The sequence below is a fragment of the Vombatus ursinus genome, unplaced genomic scaffold (genome assembly GCF_900497805.2).
Source record: "Vombatus ursinus unplaced genomic scaffold, bare-nosed wombat genome assembly UNPS02014797.1, whole genome shotgun sequence".
Lineage (NCBI taxonomy): Eukaryota > Metazoa > Chordata > Mammalia > Diprotodontia > Vombatidae > Vombatus > Vombatus ursinus.
In genome coordinates, this window is record NW_020954575.1 from 11,133,433 (window position 1) to 11,159,633 (window position 26,201).

At 36.9% G+C, this 26,201-nt stretch overlaps 1 pseudogene; it reads right to left on the minus strand.

Moving 5' to 3' along the window:
- Positions 1-1,219: 1,219 nt before the first annotated feature.
- Positions 1,220-25,036, minus strand: LOC114049119 (annotated as a pseudogene).
- Positions 25,037-26,201: the final 1,165 nt, after the last annotated feature.

Below are 26,201 nucleotides of genomic sequence, written 5' to 3' on the forward strand. Positions count from 1 at the left end.
CCTGATCCCCATCTGCTAGACCTCTCTACTTTCACTATTTCACATATATTTCATGTACACCTGCAGATGTCTATGTCTCAACTCACTACACTGTCATGTTCTTGAGGGTAGAGAGTCCTATTTTTGTCATTGTATCTCAGTGTCTAGCAAGTCAACAGGCATTTGTTAATCAAATGTGTTAGACACTGAGATTGACTGGTAAATCTGATCAAGTAACTTCCCCTTTAATTGTGCAAGGCAACCATTTGTTTTGAGGTGTTATTTTTTGAGTTCTGCCCCAAATGCTCATATTCTAATGACATGAAGAATTGATTGATTTTTGAGGAATTCGGCCTTTAAAACTCTTAATGCCAGGGCATTTAGAAACATACAAGTCAACTTAGTGGTTATCTTCTCATATCTTATAGATAAAATGGCCTATGTTAATAGAAGAAGGCATTTTAGAGTCATTAGGCTTCTGAGGATGGAGAAGATGCTTCTGCCCATTGATTAGTTTCTATCATGAAAGTTCTTCCAAGATTGCCAGCTCTCAGCACTATCATATGCCTTAGTGTGATCTCTGCAGGTGATGTTACAACTGTTATTTATCGTTGCTGGAGCCTCATATCTTGCCTGTCAGTATAACATCCATTTACCAGGTTCCTACAATGTTCATATTTTTATCACAAAATATGAAGCAAGCAGAGGAAAGAGCTCTGGATTTGGAGTCTGAGGTCTTCAGTTTGACTCTCTGGCAATTATTATCTGTGGCACCTTAGTTAAGTTAATTAACCATTAAAATGTAAGCTCCTTGAAGACAGGGACTTTTTTTTTTCCTTCTCCCTCCTTTCCTTTTCTCCCCAGCACTGAGCACAGTAGCTAATGTATAGTAAACTAGTAAGCTCTTAATGAATGCCTGTTGACTGACTGACAACCTCTCTGGGACTCAGTTCTTCTTGAAAAAGGCGGATTTGATTAAATGACTTATAAGGTCCCTTCTATGTTTCAATCTATGATATTCAAAATTAGGCAATACCTCTAGCAAAGAGTTTAACCTTTCTGTGTTATTTTGTGAGCCTTTTTTGGCAGTCTGGTAAAGATTGTGGAGTCCTCAGAAAATTATATATATATATTATCTCTCTCTCTATATATATATATATATATATATACACACACACATATTTCTTTTGTTTTTAAAAAGATTTTATTAAAGATCTTTACAGAAGAGCCTTGGGTACACCATTCCAGGTATCACAGAGTCCTGTTATGCAGTGGGCACTGGCTGGGGCATAGCTGGTTGCTCTGCCTTCCCACTCTTGTGCTCTGAGATGGGGGTGGTAGGAAGAATTTCATCCTTGGGCTCTACGATGCTCATGTGGTTGGGCAGGGGCTTCTTAGGGCCAATCTTGCCACTTGGGTCCCAGGGCAACATGATTTTGACTTTAATTCCCAATACAACCTGTCTGAGGAGGACGTGGCGCCCAGCTGTGTCGAAGTAGTAGTTGATGGGGTCTCCACTGTGGATCATCAGGCCATCCACAAACTTCATGGACTTGGTCCTCTGGCCTCTGAACTTACCAGACACCACCACCTCACATCCCTTTGCTCCACTCTCCATAATGAAGCGGAGGACACCATAGCAGGCCTTACGCACAGCAAAACCTCTCAGGAGTTTGTAACATAGGGATTCGGCCTGGGCAATAGCACAGAGACCTCTGGGCCACCTTCTCGGCATACAGCTCTACACTGCCTTCAGGGAAGCCAAACCTCTTCTGAACTACAACTGTCAGTTCACGAATCCAGAGACCCTTCTCCCCGAGGACATTCTGAGTCTTGGTGGCCAAGATGATGATTTCTGTCCTGGTTGGGGTTACTCGAACCTCCACCCCAGAATAGCCATCCTCAGGCAGCTCCCTGGTGAGAAACTCATTCAGCTCAGCTTTGAAGATGCCATCAGCAACAAACTTCCTTCCTCTTCTTGAAGATCTGCACCTCCATCTTGCACCAACAGGAAAGCAGAAAATAATATTTTAAATGTATAAATGAAAGTAAACAAAATCAGAAAACTATTACATTGAAATACAAATATCAAAATAGGAAAGATAAAAAAATTACAGATCCTCAAATGAAAAACTTTTGGCCTATATAATATCTGAATAACCAGTTCATATGTATGTATTTGTATGTATGCCTGATAGGCAGGAAACTTGAGTCAGGGGAAGGAAGAGGTGTTTGTACTCATTTGAAATTCCTTTTCAAGCCTTGGACATAAACATCTGATTGAATACAAGTTTTGCTCTTCTGTATGGTCTGATAAAGAATTATTAACTAGGAGGCATTAAATACCAGATGTAACCACTCATCCCTTTCTCATATAAAAAAAGGAATTTGTGTGTGACATTAAATATAGCATGTTTGGCCTAGGGTGGGAGGTGGTTTCTCTGCCAAAATTAATGCCAATGTCTAATAAATATTTTACCACTTTTGAAAAATCACTCTCCTCTATTCACATTTATAGAGCAATCAAAATATGTGGGACAATGGCTGTATTTAAGTGTCTTTGTGGGGAAAAATAATAATGGCCAACAACAAAAACTGTGACACTGGCTAAATATTTGATTATTAACACACAACTAGAGGCAAAAGAGCACAGAAGGGAAATTGCATTGTTTAGAGTACAATATAAGAAGATTATTTGTTTACTTTTTAAACATTCTGATTTTTATTATAGCAACTTTAAGATTTTTTGAGGGTCATGTAGAGAAAGAGTTGGTTTCAAGGACTTGAAATATATCCATCTGTTTGACCAGACTTTTACCTAATTAATGTGGGAGGATGAAGAGATCCTGGGAATACCTTCTTCTTTTACTTTACTAAATAGCATTCTGTTTCTATCCCAGTTCTCAGGGATATTGGCAGAGAATTCACTACATGCTGAGAAATAGAATTTTTAAAAAATGTTTTGGCTTGACTGAAGCAAAAGTTCCATTCACTTCAAGTTGACTCAGTCTTTCTGTTCTGTTGGCTTTCAGGCTGATATCAATGAAGACTTTACTTAAATGAGGATGACAGAAGAGGGCCCTGGGGAAGTTGCAGGTGCCATTTAAGTATTATGCCTATATTGATAAAGTCATTTACTCTACACAAAGTATGCTCGCCAATGCATTTTCAATTCTTGGTAAATAATGAAAAATTATGCTACTGAAATGGTGTGATTAAACAATCACACATAGCATGCATAATGTAGAAGATGCATTTTAATGACAGGGATTTTTTGGACACCTTTTGCTATTAAAGCAGCCTACATTTGTGTGTGGAATGTATATCTCTATATGTATACATACACATATATATATAGTTATAATTATAGAATATATATATGCATTTATATTTATGTAATTTTGTGATATAGATATGCTATAATTGTGTTGTTACTAGTCCCACAATTCTTTATAGCCAGAGATTTAGATGTTTTTTGTGATCTTATATAATTACTTTAATCTAGAAGCCTCATTTCATTTGCTGTTAAATTAAATTTTTGTTTAGTAAATATAATAAAATGACTACTATAAGAATTATTAGTGTTCCCATTGCAAGTATACACACAACAAGAACAACAACAACAACAAAAACTATATTATTGGATAATGCATACATATGTATAAATGCAAATGTACACATATGTACATAAATTGACATATGTGTGTGTCTGTGTCATCCTGGTACAGTTAATATTATGGCCACCTGCAAGATCACATAAATGGGAGGAATACCACGTATATGAAATATATGATAAACTTTTAAAGCCAACAATGAGTCAGGAAGATTAGTATTCCTCCCTGCGTAAGTGCCTGAATCAATTGTAATAACCCCAAATCCCAAAGCATAGGTTGGAACTAAAACTGCACTGCTTGCCTTCTTTGTAGATAGCCTACCTCCATTAGTATTTGATGTCAGCATAGAGTATCTTGAGAAAACATGGCCCTTTTGTAAGGAAGATGAAACAAGAACATATCAAGATCTGTGTTCTTGCCATATGTTGAATTCATCTTGGGATTCAGTCAGCTAGATCATATCTTTGAATAAGGTTCATCTGGATATGTGAGTTCTCCATAGGGTTGTTCTTTCACTTCCTTAGTATGGTACAAGTTTATATCACAGTAATCTTAATAATGGGAAATGGCCAGGAAAGATCAATTACCTCTTAAATCACAGGTTACTAGACTCACAATTCACTACAGACAGAAACTTAGATTTTGTGACTTGTTTAGATTGCTTTTTTTTTTGTTTGGTCAATATGATAAAATGACCACTATAAGTACCACTGGCATACCCATTGCATGTACTCGTTCTCTTTCAAATACCTTTAGTCTTAGACAAGAGAATATTGGAGAGAGAAAGACAAGTAGAAAGCAGCCAAGCTTTTTGAGAAAATTTTATCGAGGGGAACACAGATGTTGCTGGTTTTTAAAATCATTGACAATTGGACATAGCATAAAATTTCAAAGGAAAAAACATATCTTTTGGTTTCTTATAAAGTACTTTAATGGTGGTGGTAGCACAGAGGAAAAAGTTTCTTCTCTTATTAAGATTTTTTTAAACAAATGATAATTATCAAAGCCATTTTGCAGAAGATATGTTTGAGCTAGTCCAGTAAGAGTAAGGCATTATAATGAATTGACAAGAAGGACAATAATGTATTTTTTTCTACTGATATTTTCATGAGGTATAATAAACTTTTATTAATACTACATATGTGCATATTTCAGCTCCTTGCTGGCAGAAAAAAAAGTATTTAAAATAAATTCTACTAATCTAAAATTGCCTCAAAGATTTCACTAATTCAGATCACCCTTTATTGTCAATTTCACCTAATGACTAATAACTGTTCAAGTATAGAGTATAGCACTGCTTCAATTATTATATTTTTATTTATGGATGTTAGATTGGACTAAAAAGCTAGTGGACAGTTGGTGGGGGGTTCCCTGCTGTGCTACTTTTCTGTTATATAACCTAGTTCCCATCTATATAGTTTATATTTCCCAGGAATATTTATAAATAAACACTGTAGAGGTGTTAGATGTTCAGAAGGCCATGTAATTCTGAATATTCTGTCTATAAAGAAGAAGAAACAATATGTTGTAATGGATAGAGTGATACATTGGACATTGGAGTTATTTATGATTTTGGTCTGAGCTCCTTTCCAACTCTGAAATTCTGTGCTTGTGTTTTCTTTTCTAGCGCAATCAATTAAGAAACATTTATAAAACACCTACCATGTGCCAAGCACTGTGCTAAACTCTAGGGATACAAAAGAAACAAAAGATAGTCCCTACCCTCAAAGAGCTTACAATCTATTGGGGAAGACAACATGTAAACAAATATATTCAAAGCAACGATCTACAGATAAAAAGGAGATTATTAACAGAGGGAAGACATTAAAATTAAAAGGGATTGGGTAAGAGTTCCAGTAAAAGATAAGATTTTAGTTGAGACTTAAAGGAAGCCAGAGGTCAGTAGGCAGAGCAGAGGAGGGAGGGCATTCAAGACATGAAGGACCCATGAGTTTCTTGAATTAAGGCACTGACTTTTTATTTTTGTCTTTGCTTTCCTAATGCCTAGTGAAAAGAAAAAGATCAATAATCTATGCTTTGAAGTGCTTTGCTTTGTATTGCTTTGGTCATCTTTTATAACTGTGTGATTTATAGTAAAAACATAGTCCTGGTTAAAAAACACCTATATGTAACCAAACGATGATGTAGTCTCAGGGAAATTCCTATGTTAGTTAACCTTGTAAGTGTAGCTAAGTCATTATAAAGTGTGTATCTTAAGTATGTGATCATAATAAGCATACCTACATACTAAAATGATTGAAGTAAGAAACACCCACAAAGGGCTAATCGTGATATCTTAGAAAAGAACAAAGTTTGGACATTATGACCTGCAAAATGTAATCTTTCATGAATCAGCTTCTAGAGGACTTTATTGCACCATACGTGAATCAAGAGACATACAAATATCTATGGATTTTATATCTTGGAATCTCAGATCATACTGGGCGGACTGTAGACCCAGCCTTTGTTTCTCTTAATAAAGGTTGGTTTCTTTGCCCAGAAAGACTTCTCAATTTCTTTTTTTACACTAGCACAGTGCCTTGTATATAGTAAGTGACTAAATTCTTGTTAATTGATTAATTAGTCTGGCTCAGACAACTTTTCAAATCCTACCTTGGATATTTATTAGTTGTGTAACCATGGAGAAGTCACTGAACCTCTCTAACTCTCAGTTTCTCCATCTGCAAAATGCTGAAATATCAGCAATATGGCACAGTGCATAGATGACTGACTGGACTTGGAGTCAGGAAAACCTGGGTTTTAATCCTGCCTCCAATGTCTATTAATTGTTACCCTGGGAAAGTAACTTGGCCTCCTACCTTTCCTACATATCACAAAATACACACATATACACATATATATGCATATATGTGTGTACAGATATGTGTATGTGTATATATGTATGTATATGTATACACATATATATTATACGTGAATATATTGTGTGCTTGTATAAATCATATAATATTATATAATGGTTATATTATTTGTTATTATTTACTCATATTTGTTTATTTTATGTTTATTATTAATTTTATAATATTACATATAATATATAATATACACAAAAATATACAGTATATTAATATATAATTTACACACATATATACACATACACATACACATATTAATATATGTGTGTGTGTATAAATTACAGCAGAATTCAGATCCTAATATATTAAATGCCTGGAATATGGCCTGATAATGACGTCAGTGCTCCATATTTGTTAGGTTAAATCAACAAGCATTTGTTAAGAGCTTAGTATATGTCCAGTTCTATGCTAAACATTGAGGACACAGAGTTAAGGGACAGCATGTTCTCTGCCCTCAGAAAGCTCACATTCTAAAAGAGAGATATAACATGTAAACAATCATGTTCATATATGTAAATACACACATACATATACACATACACACACATCAGAGTATAAGATCTATCTTTCCCTGTTGAAATTTTATCCTCAGTTTTAAACTGTTTTGATTTTTATCATAATATCTGTTTTTTTCAGTTCCAGGATGATCTATACTCTTCATTCATCTCCAGTCTATAGTCCTTATTCTCCTCCCAGATATTCTCTAAAATGCCACAACAACCTCTTTACCCTGGAAGCTCACTCCAGACCTGGATTTTACACACTAGAAGTACCCTCCTCACTTTCCTTGATTGGCTGGTTCCTCCCAGAACCTCCTTTTGAAGGATTCCCTGGCCACTTATGTCCACTTTATTCTGGCTGTAATCCTGACATTCCTCCTATATTTTCTCTACAGTGCCCCTGCTCTGAGTACCTTCATTTCCCACTTCCACTTTCATTCCAACTTTCTTTCATGACTTATTTTCTTTCATTCTATGTAAAAGTCTCAAGGAAAAGGATTGTCTTTTTTTTTTTTTTTTGCTTTTATTTACATTCCTAGATGAGCTTACCACGTTATCTGGCACATAATAAACAGTTAGTAGATGCTTGCTGGTTTGATTAGACTTTAGGTTAGCTTTTAGAACTGAGACTATAATTAAACAAATGACTTTCAGGGCACATATGGGAGTCACCCATTTGCTGAGAAAGATATAATAAGAATAATTCTTATTTAATAAAACTCTGCAGTTACAAATTAGTTTTCTCCCACTATCTCACTTAATTATTGTGACAACTCTATGAGGTAGAGAGTACAATTATTATATATTTCCCATTTTGTAGATGAGGAGACTGAGGCTTAGAGACATTAGGTGGCTTGCCTAGGGTCACACAGTTAATAACTTTTAAAACCAGAACTTGAATCCAAGTCTTCTGCATAAAGTGTCTTTTCTAAACTTTGCAGCTTCTCCAGGTTTGAGGCTTGAAAACCTGCAGTAGGAAGAAGTTTCACGAAATAAAGGAAATAGAAGACAATAAGATATCACACTTTCAGAAATGATAGTTCAAGAAAAATATACTGGTTTTTCTGAACAATTTAGAACTATTAGAAGCAGATATTTTTTTTAAATTGGAAAATAATGAAACAAGAGCTATAGTAAGCCCTTCGATTGTTTTTATTTGCCACCCCCTTCCCAATTACAATTGGGGATGGCCTATGATAGCATAATGTTCTGTGTATGATACTTATACTAAGTAGAGTACTTCCTCCATGATCTAGACAGCCTGTCATTGCTTATAGCTGAACTATAATGTAAATACTCACCTAATTAGGGCTGGACTCTCAGCAGAGATTATTGACTAATATTGATATTGGAAGTGCTTTTTTTTTTTCCCCTAGCTGGAGAAATGCTTTACTTCATGTGGAAGAAAATTAACCTTTTCACAGTGCTGAGCTGGCTCTCATTCTGAAGTTTGGAACATGAACCCAAAAGGGGCTTACGTTGTATCACCTCCTCTGTTCTTGTCTGCATTTTGATCCTTGTCTCTTCTGATTTTGTAAACAAAACCTCCTCTGGGTCTGAAAATTCTCACGCTGAGTCTTAGGCCAAAAGTAAAGATTCTTTTGAAGACTTCAGAAAATTGGCTAGATTCGAGAGAGTTTGGATGAGAAGTGGTTTCAATCTGCCAAAAACACAAAGAACATGCACATTAGCTCGGCTTACACACATTTAGACATAAATTGCAGATTACATGGCAAGGGATCAAGGTTGTACAAGAAAAGAATTGTACCATGAGGTTTAGTACCATACTGATTTCTCTGGCAGTGTACGTATGAAAAATGTCACTGCTGTCATGCTTGCTAAATGCATTCCGTAAGCTTTCATTTCATTTCTCATAACTGATTAGCATCGCTTTATATGGAACAAAAGATTTTGCAGCTAAGGTGCCAGTCTTACAGTATCACAACCATTAATTCTGTGTTGTCTATATTCATTGTTCAGGGGTCCAGCTTCAAGTAAGTTTGCGGGAATAACGGAACCCAAAGCCAAGGGGAAAGGGAATATTTTCTTCTTTGAGGCCAGCATAAAAAAATAAGCAAATAAACAAATGAATGAATGAATACATAAATAAATAAATAGAAAAGTCCAAATTTTGTTGTGATCCCATTATCACAGTATTCTAGATGAAATCTAAGAGACAGTTCTATTTTGTCACTTAAACTTTACTACTGAGGTTTTAAGTGTGTGTGTGTGTGTGTGTGTGATGGATCCCTTTGATAGTCTGGTGAAGACTATGGATCCATCTCAAAATTAAATTTTTAAATAGATAAAATAAAATACGTGAAGTATATAGGAAGAAACTACTTATGTTGAAATTAAAAGGTAATTTTTCCAATCCAAGGTCATAGGTCCTTTGAAATATACTTATCCATAGACCCCTTCTATGGTCCTTCTGTAGGTCCATAGATCCTAGATTAAAAGAAGTCTACTTTAGTGTGTATCCACTGCTGCTATTTTCCCTCCACATTGGAATTGTTTCCCTTTGTATTTTCAGTATGTTGTTCTTGGGCACCTCTTAACTCTCATGATTTAACTTCCCCTGTAGCATATTAGTCAATGGAATTTTACCTACTTCTCCTTTGAACACTTTGAAATATGATTTTCCCAAATTTAGGGTGTAGGTCAGACTATTGCTAGATTTCTTCTCCTTCACACACTCTAGGATAGAATGATCCCTCTCCCCACCCCAAGTTTGATTTATTTATTTTTGTAGCATTTCTACTCAAGCAACAAGTTCTTTGCAGTTATTGAGAATCATCTATAGCAGGGGTGGGAACTTGTGGCCTCGAGGCCACATGTGGCCTTCTAGGACCTTGGGTGCTGCCTTTTGACTGAGTCCAAGTTTTACAAAACAAATCATTTTATTAGGAGGATTTCTCCTGTGAAGTTTGGATTCACTCAAAAGGCTGCATTTGAGGACCTAGAGGGCCACATGTCACCTCCAGGCTGCAGGTTCCCTACCCTTGACCTATAGAATGTAATTTCTCTTTTTGGTTCTCCCACATAGGGAACTCCCACAAGAACAAGCCATAGCTACAATGAAATTATCAGTAGTGCACAAATGGCATTTTTTCCAGAGTAGTTACAAGAATTTCTTAAATGTACTCTTTGAAAAATTCCCAAATTATTCCTAACTGTTGTATATTGATTGAGAAAAGAAATTGCCTTTCTTGCATTTTGTTTTCCCTTTTGAATTTATGTACCTGTTTGCAAAATCTTCTCATACAAAATACAGGGTAATAAGGTATAGCTCACACTGTCTACATTGCTTTGCCCATGTAGAAACAGAAATTAATTATCACCAATGTACCCTTCAAATGCAATACAAGTTTGAGAAACATTAGACGATTTGAGCAGAGTACAACAATCAATGTTTCCTACCTGTGCTTTTTAGGAGTCCCATCAGCATGCCACTATTTTAAAATGCTGGAAAGAATTAATGATTTCCTGAAGGTAAATCATTGTGGGTTGAAATTACCACATATGTGTCATGGTTGCATATTTTCCTTGGCAAGAGATAATGTAAGCTCCCTGTTCAGATGTTGTTCTTCCTTTTTTTTTTTCTCTTTTAATGCTAGCTCTTTTGAAATCCCATTTTCTTTGTGGCACCAAGAAATATGTTGCTATTTGATTATAATTTCAATATAAAATTGATATTTTCTTGACAAAACAATCACATTCTCACTCACTTGTGAAAACATTAATGTGACTGATCAGTTGATCTCCTTTTTGGATATGGGCATGAAATGCTTGCTTCATTTCAAGACATTTTCCAATGGAATGCAATATATATCCCTTTTGAAAAAAACTGCTAGGATAGTGAAACAAAATCTCCTTTGAAGAATGGTTTTGCATTGATAAACATGCCCGTTTCTATAGTTTGCTCTTTGAGCTCTTACCTCACCAAAGTTCCAAGAGCTTATGGTTTGGTTACTAAAGCAGAGTTTATTTCTTTGTAAAGCTGTAGAGTTCACTGGTTTATTGTTTTAGATTCAGACATTGATACAAGGCAGTTTCTGTCACTGCATGTTTACAGTGCTAAGGAAGACGGAAAAAAGAATGAAGGATAGGTGTAGGAGTGAATTGGGGGAGAATATGGAGGAAAGCAGATTAGCACAGTCAGTGGTTTATACATATTTATTTCTATCTGATTATGAAAAATGCTATTTAATTTATGTTATACAACATTTATTAAGCACCTACTGCGCACAAAAAAACATGTTTGGCACAGGAGGTGATATTAAGATGAAATAATAAATACACAGATCCTGTCCTCAAGGAGCTTACATTCTAGTAAAAGGTGGGTAAAAGTCATATAATACAAAGTTCCTGATTAGTGAGAATAATAAATCCCATGAAGTGGTTTCATGTATTGGAATTCACAGTATTCAAAAGCAAAATAACATAAACTTTGGCAACTGTTTTCAGCTCAATGGAAATACATAGTACAAATTCAAATATTGTAATTATTTCACAGGATTTGCTATTCACATTAAGCAGTACCTAACTATGTATCATAAGATAGTTGGGGCAAAGGAGGCATAGGATCATAGATCCACTGGACCCTAGATGCCATCTGATCAAGCCCCCTGACTTGAAAGATGAGGAAACTGAGGCCCAGAGAAGTTGTGACTTGACCTGAATTATCCAGGTAGCAAATGTCCAGACTTGGATTCAAGTTCAGGTATCCTGATTCCCAATTCAAGATTCCTCACATTGTACCATACACATTTCCATCAAAGTTCTCTAAGAATATTGGTGGAGGGAGTAAACCATTTTAGTTGGATAAAGGTTTCATGAAGGACGCTTCAGATGAGCTACGTTTTAAAGGCAGAGGATATTAACAAATAAAAATAAAGGACTTTATCCCAGGTTTGGGAAGCCTGTGTGAATGCACAGAGCCAGCAGATGGTGAGTTTTGTGTGAGCAAGTTTGAAGAGCCTTGTTTGATTAGAATGTAGCATTTGTGAAATGTAGCTTAAATAAATCAAACAATCAATGAAAAATCATTTATTAAATGCCTGCTATATGCCAGTAACTGTGCCAGGCACAGAGGGACAGAGAATAAAGAAACAGTACCTGCCCTCAAGAAGCTTACCTTCTATTAGGGGAGATGAGAGGTACATAAGTAAGTATATACAAAAATAGAAAAAAAATTGCATGTAGAATCATAGTAAATGTGAAACAGTGTCAAAATGGGACTGCACATTGGAACCAACTTAACTAGGCGGCAAAAAGAAGCAATAAAGTCCATCTCCTCAACTCTGTGTGTGTGTGTGTGTGTGTGTGATTTTGAATTATCCCATACTTTGAGATTCTCTCACTCTGACAGGGAAAAGATTTTACTGCCACTAAAGATCCCTAATTAGAGCAAGAGAGGTGGTGCCTTTGCCAGCAGTATTGCCCTCCTTTCTGGATACCTGTCTCAGCAATAGAAAATAGGAGTTGGCAGTGCCAACTGACTTGGAGACTTATCAGGTAAGGTTTGGAACTCTCCCCAATCTACTGGTTGGGGACCCCTGTCAGAAAATGATGCATTCTGAATGAAACATGGCATGCTAGTTAAATGGTCTTTAGTAAATGACAAATAAAGGATTAACTGCCTGGAGCATTAGCCCCTGTAATTCAGTATTTATAGCTATTCAAGTTATTAGCTTTTTAATTAACACTGAAAGATCTGAAAGCACCTAATTGTATTCTATTCTAATTATATTAACAAATTATACTCACGAAAATTAAAATTCTTTTTTCTAATATTCTTTTTAAGAATGTGCAAATAGAGTTGATGTTTTCTTAATAAATGTCTCTAAACCATTATTATGTTTCTAAGCAGAATAGAAAATGTGTGTTTATAGTGCTCATCTAAGTGTTTTTCACATCCAGTTGGGATTACAGAATTAAAACCGTCTTTCCACTAGGGGATTAGGGATCTACCACGTCCATTAATTTAATTCACTGCAATAATAATCTGCTCATTGAATTATTTAACACATCTTTTTATAAAGGTTTTATTTTGTAATAGGGTTTGAAATATGAACAGACTAGTCTGTTTCATTAATTTCCTTTAAGACAGCCATGTAGTCAAAAGCAACAGCCATTTTCAGACAAAAATAGAAATAAAGGTAAAGTCAGCTACCACTTGGGAAGAGTGAATTGTTCCATTTCTCTCTCACCAATTTATCCTCCTAACCTTGCTGAACGTCCCTCATTAACCATACCAAATGCCCTTGAACTGAAACATTCAGATCACTTATCATTTTCTGGTTGCCCTTTGTTCCTCCTTTATACATGAAACTTTCTGAAGCTCCACATTTGTTACAGATTTGAATCAAATATCAATATAATAATGACCTGAATGTTACATCAAATTTCTATCCTGATATATCCATTTTAACCTGTTGCTCCAAGGTAACCTATTCCCATTGAGGTTGCTCTCAAATTTTCAATCCCCCAGATCTGCCACCTTGGAGTTGGTTATCTTTGACTCTTTTCTATCCTTCACTCTACATACCCTATCAGATGCTAGTCTCGTCGAGCCTACCTTCATCATATCTCTCACATTGATCTTCTCTCCATATCACTGGTCTAGTTCAGGGTCTCATCAATCTTTTCCCTTACTATTATGATAGCCCTCTACTTGGACTTCCAGTTGCCAGTCTCTCCCCTCCCCAAACTATCCTCCATGTAGCACCAACATAGGTCTGACCATGTCACTTCCACTGCTAAGGATTCTTAAGAGACTCCCACTTGCCTAAAGGATAAAATGCAAAATTTTCAGGCTGGTATTTATTGTCATCCTCAATGTCTTCTATTCACCTTTTCACATATATATTCCATATTATTTCCATCCACACATTCTAAGTAAGCATTTATTAAGTGTTTATTATGTGCCAGACACTCTTCTAAGTTCTGAGTAGACAAATAAAGAAAAATAAAAACAGTCCCCGCTCTCAAGGAGCTCATAGTCTAATGAGGGAGATGACATGAAAACAATTTTTTCGGTTGTTTTACAGTCATGTCTGACCATTCATGACCCCGTTTGGTGTTTTCTTGGCAAAGATATTGGAGTGTTTTGACATTTCCTTCTCTAGTTCATTTTGCAGATGAGGAAAATGAGGTAAGCAGGGTTAAGTGACTTGCCCAGGGTCACACAGCTAGTAAATGTCTGAGGCTGGATGTGAACTCAGGAAGAGACTTCCTGACTCCAGGTCTGGCACACACAAAACAAACACAGGATAAAATGGAGTATTTCATAGAGAGATGGTATTAGCAGTAAGGGTGTGGGGGGGATGGATAGGAAAGGCTTCTCAAAGAAGATCAGTTTGAAATGGGGCAAGGAAGAGTCCAGGAGGCAGAGAGAAGGAGGAAGAACATCCAGGTATGGGGAACAGGCAGTGAAAATGTCCAGATAAAGGAATTGGAATGTCTTCTGTGAAGAACAGCGAGGAGGCTAGTGTAACTAGGCCATTCCTCAGACTGGTATTTCATGTCTCTTCTCCACATTTCTACAAGGTTGTTCAAACACCTTGGGCCATCAAACACCCTCTCCTCATCTTTGACTCTTAGAATCCTAAGCTTTCTCAAGGTTCAGCTCAGTGCTATATTCTTCTGAAGGCCTTGCCTTATTTTATTTCCCTTTCTATTTGTTAGTGCCTCTACTTCCTGAAATTATTTCATATTTATTTATCTGTATGCATATGATGTCCTCATATAGGAAGTAAGTTCCTGAAAGGTCAAAACAATTTCCTTTTGCCTTTGTATTTTCGATTTGTGTTAGAGGTAGTTGGTGTTGCAGTGGATAGAGCATTAGCCCTGGAGTCAGGAAGATCTGATTTCAAATGTGGCCTTAGACACTTACTAGCTATGTGAATCTGGGCAAATCACATAATTTCTGACTGCTTGAGTTTCCTCAATAATAAAATGGAGATCATAACAGCACATACTTTGCAGAACTGTTGCTAGGATCAAATGAGATGATATTTGGAAAGCACTGAGCTTAGTGCTTGGTACATAATAGGTGATATATTAATGTTTATTCCTTTCCCCTTCTTTTCTCATTGCCTATGACAATGCCTTACACATGATAGCCACGTAATAAATGTTTGCTGAATTTGAGTTCTGTGGTCAAAATAGCAGAGTAAGTTTAGGTCAGATATCAACCTTATTGTTTGAAGTAGCATAGGCATTTTGACTTGATTTCACACTAGAAGTAGGTGACATTATATCATGCAGAGATTTCATGATACCAGAGGGAAACAAGACTAACTTTGGTTGCGTTTGTGTATGTGTTATTTGTTGAATGAACAATGACTTCAGTATAAATCCTAATGCAAAACTTCATAGCTGAGCTATACATAGCAGCATTAATCACATCATAAGTTAGAAGCATCTAGATGGTGAAATGGATAGAAGGCTAGGCATGGTGTCAGGAAGACCTGAGTTCAAATCTTGCACCAAACACTTATTGTTGTTGTTCATCCTTGGTTTTCAAAGACCAATGACATCACTTTTGAGTGTGTGTGAATTAAATTTAAATGAGACAGAATGGAGCAAAGTTATCAGCCTCACTCTCTCTTTTAGAGTCATTGAAGTCCAGTGGCAAAAAAAAAAAAATGTCAGGATGACTGACAATAGCTCAGAATGCAATGGATGACCTTGGTCAGACCTCTTTGACATCTGACCAAATCCTAAGCCTTCCACAGCACCTACTTCAGCTGCCTTCATGGCTTTTGGAATAAATTGTTCTCACACTCACATTCCAAGAAGGGAAGATTTCACATGTTTGAGGTAGGTATTCCTTAACTCACCTACAGGTTTGAGACCCTTTGGTTACCCTCAACATGGTTTAGCTCATCTGCCAAGCAGGTTTTACTAGGGTGTGGCCACTGTATATGATGCAGCTTCTTGGAGCCAAAGGTGAACGTTGAGTAGCAGGTGAACACAAAAGGCATGTTGAGGAGCACTGAAAAGGGCCCAGCAAGCCCTCACACCAGAGGTGCTAGTCCACCCTGAGCACCCCATACATCAGATATTTACTTAGCTGTGATACTCTGGGCAAGTCACTTTAACCTCTCAGCTTCAATTTCTCTATTTATAAAAAATCAATAACAGTATCTACCTCACAGGGTTGGCATGAGGATCAAATGAGATAATTTTGTAAAGCACTTTGCCAACTTCAAAGTACTATATAAATACTAGGTATTTTAATTTTTATGTTAAGGGTCTCTGATTTCATCAGTGTAGGGAACTTCCTCCAATAAGAATGGCCACCAGAGGTGTACTGGTAAACGTTTAACCAACAGGCTCTTTAAGAAAATTCAGTACACACTTTCAAGTTTAATCTACATTATTAATATGCTCTCCATTACTTTCTTAAGTCTAGACAATCAACAATATAATAAATCAAATCCTGATTTTAGCGGTTGCTAAATGCTCACACTGAAAATTTAACAATGAGCTCTCATTTAGTATAAGCCGGCTCCTGAGCACCAGTGATGGTAACACAGCATTACTTTGCAAATAAGTCCTACTGTGGGGATGACTAAGGCACACAGAGGTTAAGTAAACCTTGCAATGTCTAAAACCAGCACTCAATCTCCTCTTTGAGGCTACTCCACTTTAAGGTTATACTGTGAGTTTAATCATGGTCACTAGGTGCATCTCTCTCACTATGATACAGAATATTTCTAAATGATTTATTCTGCATGCTTCTCACTGGAAGTCTCTGGATAAGTGAATCAGGAATAGGACAAAATTCAAAGTATAGATGAGGAAACTAATAGGGCAAGATAAAGGAGAGAAGGGGGCAAGGGAGTTCTACAAATCTATGTTCTTAGAATTTTAGAATGGAGCTTAAGAATTTAGTCTAACCCTGTCTTTTTTTAAATTAAATTAATTTATTTATAGTTTTCCACATTCACTTTCATAAGATTTTTTTTTTTTAGGCAATTGGGGTTAAGTGACTTGCCCAAGGTCACACAGCTAGTAAGTGTCAAGTGTTTGGTTTGAGGCCAGATTTGAACTCAGGTCCTCCTGACTTCAGGGCCAGTGCTCTATCCACTGTACCACCTAGCTGCCCCTACTTTCATAAGATTTTGAGTTCTAAATTTCACCCCTGTCTCTCATTCCCCCTCCCCAAGATGGCATGCAATCTGATATAGGCTCTATAAGTATAATCATATAAAACATATATCCACTTTAGTCATGTTGTGAAAGAAGAATCAGAACAAAAGTAAAAAACAATGAGGAAGGAAAAAAAAACAGGAAAAAAGAGACAATAGTTTGTTTTGATCTGCATTCAGACTCCATATTTCTTTCTCCAGATGTGGAAAGCATTTTCCATCACGAGTCTTTTGGAATTGTCTTAGATCACTGCATTTCTGAGAAGAGCTAAGTCTATCAAAGTTGGTCATCACACAATGCTGCTGTTACTGTATACAATGTTCTCCTGGTTCTGCTCACTTCACTCAGCACCAGTTCATGTAGGTCTTTCCAGGTTTTTCTGAAGTCTGCTTGCTCATCATTTCTTATAGCACCATATTATTCCATTACATGCATGTACCACAACTTGTTCAGCCATTCCCCAATTGATGGGATTCCCCTCAATATCTAATTCTTTGCCACCACAGAAAGAGCTGCTATAAATATTTTTGTTCATGTGGGTCCTTTTCTTTTTTATGATCTCTTTGGGATACAGATCCAGTAGTGACCAATCCTCTCTTTTTCAAGAAGATAAACTTGTGCTCAGAAAAGGGATGTAACTCGTCCTAGCTCATGCATATAGTTTGTTGTTAAATATAGGACTGGAATGTAGGTGCTTCTAGCTCCCAGTGAGTGTTTTTATTGCTACAACACATTGTATCACCTCACCCTTCCCTTCTCCACCATGTGAAAATCTCTTTATTTTAATTTTTTTTTTACAAAACTTTATCTGGATTTCTCTTTTGCATAACACGTTTTCATCACAAGCTACATGACCACGTATTTAAGATAAATTCCTTATCTTCCTCACAGAGTTGTTCTAAGGGGAGCACTTTTCCAATTGCAAATTATTAGACAGCTAAATGGTGCAGTGGATAGATGGCTGCCCTTGGAACCAGAAAGAGATCAGGTCAAATCCAGTCTGAAACATTAGCTGTCTGTGTGGCCCTGGACAGGAAACTTAACTTCCATCTGTCTCAGTTTCCTCATCTATAAAATGCAAATAATAAAAGCATCTACCTCCCAAAGTTGTTGTGAGAAGCTAGATTATATTGCAGAAATGTCAAATTATAGTTACTTCTCCACTATTGTAAATTTTGTGATGGTAGAGACTAGATTGTTGTCTACCTTTGTATCTCCTATGCCTGGCTCAATGATTTTCACAGAGTAGGCATTTAATAAATGTTTATTCAATGGGTAAATTGCTTAAGTGCTCTGGGCCTCTGTTGTCTCACTTGTAAAAATGAGGTGGTTGGATTACATGGCTCCCAAGTTCTCTTTGAGTTTTAAATTTTCTATGATTCTTTGACTTAAAGACTCAACCCTGGCTTTTTAAAATGAGGGATGCACAACCACCAAATTCACGGCTTGTGTATTTGTGTATGGGGGTTAGCCTTACTATAGGATCATGGGTTTGGATCTGGGAAAGGACCTAGAGACCATCCGGTCCAACTCCCACATTTTGCAGATAAGGTTAGCTCTTCCTGATTCTAGGAAGTCCAGCTTTCTATACAACTGCTGTCTTTGATTTCAGATTGACTCCTCCTCCTCTTCTTCTTTCTCCTCCTCCTCCTCCTCCTTCTTCTTCTTCTGTCATTTTTCAGTCATATCTGATTCTTCACTTGAGGTTTTCTTGGCAGAGATACTGGAAGAGTTGAAGAGAGTTGATGACCCATGCTTGATTCTGATTAGCTTCAAATCTGTTTATGCTGGAGCAGCACCATGTCTTAAGGCCTTCTCTCTGTACCTGGAGGAATCTATAGTTAATGAAAGTACAACACTGTTCAGTGCTTTAGGGTCACCAAGTGCCTAGAGAAGAGGGTGCTGGCACTGTGTGGGTACACTTACCCCTGCCAAAACAGCCATCCATATTTTATGGCCCTGGTGCCCCAGGAGAAGTATCTGAATGCCTGCAGAGTTCAGGTGACCCCTCCAGGCTTTCAGTTCATCTTCTTCTCTATACTGATGACAAATGTAAGGAGTCCTGTACTGAGAAAGTCACAGCTAACCTTGAGCAGGTGGACAAGATGAAAGGAATTGTCCAGAAACTCCTCTGCAAGTGCTAGAGTGACAGCTTTGAGTACCACATGCTCAGAACCACTTCAGGAACTTGGAGGCCTTGGTCCTGGACCTAAAGGATCCTGAGCATGCACCAAGTTTGAAGAGATAGATTTCAGACCAGGTAGCTTTGTGGAGGAGTTTAAGGAGCCCATCTTCCCCTGCTTTCCCCCGACTACAACCCTGAGAGGAAGACAGTGAAGAGGAACCAACCTACAGATGGTAGTAAATGGAGAGATAGATGGGTAGGAGGTAGATTGGTAGAGAGAAACATCCCTAGCTCAAGCTCTCTGAAGAGAAGCTCAAGGGCTCTGTTCCAACGGGCACCCTGGCCAAGCTCACTGTGCCTATCTTTAAGGAAGCCTGACGAGTATATTGACTCAAGTCCAGCTGCACCAAGAAGCCAGAGTGCTTGGATCTGTTCCAGCAGCATTTCCAGGAGGACTGATGGGGGTCAAGTCCAGAGGGCCCTAAGACACCTTGTTCTCTTCCCCATTACCTATCACCTTCAACCCCGCCTCTTCTCCTTGTTCATCAATTGAAAAAAAAGAAAGAGCTGCTTTCTCATTCTTTTTTCTTTGGGAATAAAAACAAAAAAAGAAGATACTAGATAGTTGTTCCATTTCCTTCTCCAGCTCATTTTTTATTGATGAGGAAACTGAGGCAAACAAGGTTAAGTGACTTGCCTAGGGTCACACAGCTAATAAGTCTAAGGCCAGATTTTGACTCAGGAAAATGAGTTTTCCTGACTCCAGGAACAACAATCTCTTTGTTATACCACATAGTCTGATTGACTGTGAGTTTCTATTTAAATAAGGCTTCTCACCTTGACCAGAGTACTTAATTCACAAATGTATTTACTGAGCTTGGATTTTTGTTATGAAATCAATACTATTGAAATTAAAATATTTGACAGGATATATTCAGAATGAAAACAAAAACCAAAACCGAGGCAGAAGTTTACTTGATGGAGTAGCAAGAACACAGGATTTGGAGCAAGAGGAAAGCCCTGTGCATTGCCCCTTATCTCTGCTGGACGCATAAGTGCCATGATCTTACAGAAATAATTAAATTTTCCTAAGCCCTTAGCTCCTCACTGATAAAATGAAGATATAAAACTAGGTGATCTCTGAAGTTCTTTCTACCTCTAATTCCTATGACCCCCTCAAAAATATTATGATCCTTCTACAGGACGAAATTAGTGCAGGATTGTGCCCAAGTCAGAACCTTTCATACTGTGTGGGACAGAGACCACTACTCAAATTCAAAACAAAGACTTAGTTACCTTGAAAGCAGAAAGGAGTTTATTGCTTTCTCACCAGAAAGGATACCGCCCCTGGTTGCCCTAATAGCACCAGCCGGGGAGGATGCCTGGGTACAGAAAGCAAGGTTTATTTATACCCTAAGGCGAGTTCCTCCTCCCATTGGCTGGGCTTCAGGGGGCACAATCTATTCATGGAAATCTTCCATAGCAACAGAGTACACAAGTTTGCCCGAAGACAAGAAAAGGCGCGAAGTCTTACAGTTTAGGTTGGGGGGTAGGGCTATTTTATTCTACTGCGTGCTTAAAAACAGGGTCTGAGGGGTTTTGACAAGGTCAGAAGGGAGTGTGTTTCAACAATACAATTAAATTCCTTGAGAAGGCCATCTACACCAGGTGCCTCCAATTTCTCTCCTCCCACTCTTTTACTATCTGGCTTCTGACCTTATCTCTCTCCAAATAAGAGTGATCTCCTAATTGCTGCCCTTTGTGAGAACTATTAACAAGAACTATTAACCCTTTGAGGACGCTTCACTTCTGAGAGATCATCTCTCACAGTACCTTTAAGAAATGGAGTAAACCTTAGGGATTTTTAAAATCATGCTCTCCTTTTAAAAATGTGAAAAATGAATATGAGAGGTTTCTAGCAAATCTCATAGGGAGAAAATAAATAGTCATTCTTGGATTTAGGCTTCAATGTGTGATAGACCCTCCGTTAGGGACCCAGGGGCACCACGCCCCGGGGCCTCTGGCTCAGCTTCCCCTAACGGCTGTTACAACACCCTGGGTGAAATCCTCAAGGCGGGGGGTGCAACATCCTGTTCTGTAAATAACCTGATCTGTCTTCCCGGCACCCCACCGGACCCTGCTCCCTTCCCGGCACCCCACCGGACCCTGTTCCCTTCCCGGCACCCCACCGGACCCTGTTCCCTTCCCGGCACCCCACCGGACCCTGTTTTGTAACCGGACAGTATAAATATCTCAGATGAAACCCTCGGTGGGACGGCCCCTGGAATGCACGCCTGGGTCCGTCGCCGGCCGTCTCAAATAAACGCGCTCTCAATTAAAGTCAATTGGGTGTGATGCTCTGATTTCTCTCGGGCGTCCAGTTCAAATGTTCTGATGCTAAATATAAGAAACTTTCTACAATACAGTCAAAGAATAGGGGAATTATTTATTTGTGAATACTTGGACACTGACTAGAAGGCTTATCTTCAAATTATTAGTTTTTATATGCCATATAACTTTTTTGAACCCCATTAGAACAAAATTCTTACAGGGAATACTGGAAATTATGCTTGTTCTATGAGAAAATATATAATATTTATAAGTTCATAGAATAAAATGAAAGGATATTAAAGCTTATATTCATACTACTGCTCCCCCAAAATTAAAAAAGCAGTACATTCCTATTTTATGTTTCCATTTTGTTAGGATATTATCCTGTAATTTTGTGGATATCATCATTTGGAAAAACAAAAAGTCAAGAATGTCAAAGAAAATCAAGAAAAAAAATGTAAAGGAAGGAGGTTTAGCAGTGTTAGATCTTGAACTGTATTAAAATGCAGTGAGTGTCAAGGCTCTCTGGTACTGGCTAGGAAATAGAAGGGTGGATCAATGGAATAAAGTAGACATACAATTTACAGCAGCAAATAAACATACTAATTTTGTGTTTGACAAGTGTAAGGACTTAGGGTTTTAGGATAAGAATTCATTATTTGGTGAAAATTGTTGGGAAAACTAGAAAGCAATATCGCAGAAACTGGGGATGGACCAATATCTCACATGCCATTTACCAAGATAAGGTCAAAATGGATACAATGCCTAGCTATAAAGAGAGATTTTACAAGAAAGTTGCAAGAACATAGACCATATTATTTATCAGACTTATGGATAGGTGAACAATTTTTGAATAAACGAGAGAGGGAGCAAAATTAAGTGTAAAATGGATAATTTCATTACATTAAATTTAAAAGTTTTTTTGTACAAATTAAATATATATAACCAAGATTAGAAGGAAAACAAAATTGGGGGAAAATTTATGAACAGTTTATCAAATAAATGTTTCATATTTATAATATGCAGAGAACATTGTCAAATCTGTAGGAATACAAGTCATTCCCCAAATGATAAATAGTCAGGGGATAAGAACAGACAAATTTTCAATGAAGAAATTGAAACAATTTATGGTCATATAAAATGTTCTAAAGTATTATTGATTAGAGAAATGCAGATTACAACAACCTTGAGATATCATTTCACATCTATCAGTTTGGCTACAATGACAAGAAAGGGAGAGTGACAAAAGTTGGAGATGACGGAAAATTTAGATGCTGATTCACTGTTGGTGAAATTGTGATATGATCCAATCATTTTGGAAAGCAATCGGGAATTATGCCCAATGAGTAATTAAATCACCTATACTCATTGACCCAGCAATACCACTACTTGGTCTGTTTTAAAAGATGATTAGGGAAAAAGGAAATTAATCTCCATGTTCTAGAGTATTTATAGCAGTTCTCTTTGTGGTGACAAAGAGTTGGAAATTGCAGGGATGCCCAGCAATTGGGAAATGGCTGAACAGGTAGTGGTATATGATTATTGTGGAGTACTGCTGTGCTGTAAGAAATGATGATCTCAATGATTTTGGAAAAGCATGGAAAGACTTTGCTCGAAGTAATGAGGAGTGAAATGAGCAGAACCAAGAGAATATTGTGTACGGTAACAGCAATATTGTTTTAAGAATGACTTGAGGTGAATAAGTTATTTTGACTATTATAAATATCCAAATTAACTATAAAGGACATATGATGAAAAGCAATATCTGCATCCAGAGAAAGAACTGATAAATAGAAGTATGTATAGAATAATTACACACACACACACACACACACACACATACATGCATACCTACATCTATTTGTGTCTAATGCTAACCTAATGCTAGGGAGTGGGGGGAGGGAAGAAAAATGAAAGAAAAAGAAATTTATATCATTTTATTGTATATTAGAAAGGAATAGCAAGTTGTGCACAGTAGATTTGCAGTTTCATGTTTAATCATCTTTTTATTGTATTATGTTATGGAAATGTTTGTTTAATTCTATAAATTAAAAAAAAATTTAAAAAGAATTTTGTGGACATCTTAAGCAATTGTTTCAGTCTCAAAGAGACTGACATTCCTAGAATCATAGAGCTAGTAAGTGACAGAGGTAGGATTTGAATTCAGGTCATCCTGATTCCAAGTTTAATATTCATTCATTATACTATGCTATATTTTGATAATAATGATACTTTAAGACCTTATGATTTTACAAGTCTCCATGTTTTATATTTTTTCAAAGCTCTCTGACATGCATTATCAAATTTGATTGTCACAAAGATCAATCATTTGATAAACATATTAAATGCCTACTATGTGCCAGGTACTGTGAACTGGGAAAATAGCAGGACTGGAATGTTGTAAATGAATGAACAGGTGAGGTGAGTGAATGAATGAATGAAAAATCATCTATTAAGCTCCTAATGTTCAAAGCTGGAGTGCTGGAGATAGAAACAGAAAAGCAATACTACCGCTGCTTTTATCATATATTTGTAAAGGTAATATTTATAAGTGATTTCTACAACTTAAATTACTATATAAATGCTATTTTATTATCATATGTTATCATTGACTTTTACAAGTGAGGAAACTGAGGCACAGACAGGGAATTTTTGTTATTTCTTCAGGGTCACACAGCTGATAAGAAGAAAGGTAGTCCTGTGATTCCCAAGTCGAATTCTTTTCCTACTGTACCATACTACCTCCCTATTAGTAGCAACAACATATAAATAATAGCTATTTTATATATATATATATATTTGTACACATATACTTACATGTATGTGTGTATACACACACACACACACACTTACACACACGCACATATATACATACACATACTAATACAGTTGGCCTCCCTGGAACACCTAGATCAAATGAGTCTATTTACTGGCATAACATTAAATCTTGAACCTAAAAAGGAATTGAAGACTGATTCTGTTTGTTAAGAAACTTGAAAAATCCTAAAATAAAAAGTCACTATCTTATGTCCCATTTTCTTCCCCCCTTTTTTTGGGAAGTTTTCTTTTAATTTAATATTTTATTTTTCCCCAATTACATGTAAAAAACAATTTTTAACATTCATTTTTAAAAATTTGAGTTCCAAATTCTCTCCCTCCCCCTTCCCATTGAGGAGGCAAGCAATTTGATATAGGTTACACTTGTTTAGTCACACAGAACATATTTCCATAAGTATTTCCCATTTTATAAAGCTTTATTATCTATAGTGATTTGTATTGCCAAACACCTAATAAATAGTTATTGAATGGATTTTCTGAATAAATGAATGGTGATTCCAGAATCACAGGAATGTAGTGGCCACATACTCCAACCCATACCGGAATGATACTTGACAATGTATCTGATGTGGTCAAATAGATTTACCTGCAGTTATCCACGAAGGGGGAACCCATTACCTCCTTAGATGGTCTGTTCACTTTGGGCAGCTCTAATTCTTGAGAAGTGTTTCTTCATATATTTTCTTCTTTGCAAATTCCACTTATTTTTCCTAGTTCTGTCCTTTAAGAAGAAACAGGACAAGACCTCTTCTAGGGCAGCTAGATGGTACAGTGGATAGAATGCTGGTCTTGGAGTTGGGGAGATCTTAGTTTAAATTGTTCTATTGGGGGCAGCTAGGTGGCGCAGTGGATAGAGCACTGGCCCTGGAGTCAGGAGGACCTGAGTTCAAATCCAGCCTCAGACACATAACACTCACTAGTTGTGTGACTCTGGGCAAGTCACTTAACACTAACTGCCTCACAAAAAAAAAAAATAATAATAAATTGTTCTATTGGGTTCTGTCACCTCTCCTTTCTCAAACTCAGTCCCTTCAACTGTAAAATGAGTACAATAATAGCGTGTACTTCCAGGGTGGTTGTAAGGATGGACATATATAAAATGTTTGATGACCTTAAAGTGCTATATAATTGCTAATTATGATTATGATTATACTTCTCTAAATATTTGAAGAAATGGCAAACTACTCCGTTGTCTACTAAGAAAACCCCCCAAAAAGGGGTCATGGAGAGTAAGACAGGACTGAAGCACAATGATGACTTTATTCTTAAGTATTTTCTCCTCTAGGTTAAAATCCCTGGTTTTTCAACCTGTCTTTGTATGGCATGTACTTGTGGCCCTTCACTGTTCTGTTCCCCTCCCTCTGATAATTCTCAAACTCATTATTGTCACTATTTAAATGCAGTATCCAAAATGCACGTAGTACTCCCGAAGTGGGCAGATCGGTGACCATGGCCTTTTTAATCCCAGGTGCTAGGCTTCTGTTAATTCAAGCCAAAATTGCTGTAGCTTTCTTGATGATCATATCACTGTTGAATCATATTAAACTTACTGTCCACTAAAATTCTCAGATCTTTTTTTTTAGATGAATTGCGGTCTAGCCATGTCTGTCTGATCTTGTACTTGTGATATTGATATTGTATTGTATTGTTGAAGAAGTATTTTCATGTGAATATAAATTACTTTCAAATAAAAATGAAATTTTTTTCAACATGGTATAAAGTAATTTTTCAGAAACTCAAATGTTAAGTAATAAATTGAAATAAAAGACCAATGGAAGTA